Source organism: Nanorana parkeri, unplaced genomic scaffold (genome assembly GCF_000935625.1).
Source record: "Nanorana parkeri isolate BGI_ZX_2015 unplaced genomic scaffold, ASM93562v1 scaffold307, whole genome shotgun sequence".
NCBI lineage: Eukaryota > Metazoa > Chordata > Amphibia > Anura > Dicroglossidae > Nanorana > Nanorana parkeri.
The window spans coordinates 1,033,995-1,035,365 of record NW_017306575.1 but is presented as its reverse complement, the minus strand read 5'-3'; the positions used below and the strand labels follow the sequence as shown (position 1 = coordinate 1,035,365).

The following is a 1,371-nucleotide window of genomic DNA, read 5'->3' as shown; positions in this document are numbered from 1 at the left end:
TATATAGATATATATATAAATATATCTATCCATTGCATTTATTTTTAAGGTTATTTTTAAGTGGCGGCGTGCTTTACACCACTACATCTGACTATTTGCATTGCAGTTGGTGATGTAAGGCTTGAATTCAGCTGCTCGGCCATGGAAACCCATTCCATGAAGCTCTCTACGCACTGTTGTTGTGCCAATCTGAAGGCCACATGAAGTTTGGAGGTCTGTAGCTATTGACTCTGCAGACAGTTGGCGACTTCTGCGCACTGTGCACTTCAGCATGCGCTGACCCCGCTCTACCATTTTACGTGGCCTACCACTTGGTGGCTGAGTTGCTGTTGTTCCCAGTTGCTTCCACTTTGTTATAATGCCACTGACAGTTGACTGTGGAATATTTAGTAGCAAGGAATTTCACGGAAAACCTGAATCCAATGATTTGGAGTGGTGTCCCAATACTTTTGTTAATATAGTGCATATTTGTATGTTTATGTCATTCGTCTCCATGATACTCCTCTGTGAACTCCCATATGCTTTATTTATAGCAGAAGGGTACATTCTGGAGGAAGTGATTATAATTCCTTTTCTCTAATTGTTCACATTACTTCAAGAGTATGGACAGAACCACTTGTCTTTTTGCTGTTGTAACTGTAATGTCTACAGCTAGACAACACATTGTTGCCATGGTATAATAGCAGCATATTACATAAAACTTTTCATAAACCAACAGGTTTGTGTCTGAGCCTGTTGTAATTTAAAAAATTGGAATCCTTTTGCTTGCCTGATGAAAGATTTGAGGTTCTCAATGCTGTGTGACTCATTTAACTTTTCCTAAGCGGCACAATGGAAAACACTACCAAATAGTGCTCTGTTCTGAATTCAGGATAATCATAACAAAGTTTAATTTACAGCACAATAATTAAAAAAGAAGTTGGAAAATGGATGCTTATTGACTCATCACGTAAGATACACATTTTCTGATCAGCAATGTAAAATGTAACATGTAAAACCATAAAAGGGAAAACATTTAGTCTCCTAGACATAAAACTATGTTTTCTACTTGACCATAAAGTATAATTTTAAGGGAAAAGGAATTTCAAGGCAAATATGCTGTTCACTTTGCAAGAGAATGTTCAGGGCTGTTCCTTTAATGAGGCAGCCAGAGTGCCTGCTGCCTCCTTTAGCGTGCCAGGTTGCGAAGAGCCGGCGGGGTGATGTGTAAGGGCCATGCACATCTCCCTGCTCGACTCATATCACGGAAAGGGAAAAGTCACTCGAAAGGGAAAAGTCAACGGAAGGGAAAAGTCAACGGAAAGGGAAAAGTCACTCGACCACCAACACCCTCCCCCCCCCCCCCCCGCCCCCAAGGACGCACACAAGCAC

At 41.1% G+C, this 1,371-nt stretch overlaps 1 protein-coding gene across 1 annotated transcript in view; it reads left to right on the top strand.

Moving 5' to 3' along the window:
* Positions 1-1,371, top strand: part of CUNH9orf3 (chromosome unknown C9orf3 homolog) — a 303,413-nt gene that overhangs the window by 14,803 nt on the left and 287,239 nt on the right. The gene's annotated exons all lie outside the window — the stretch shown is intronic.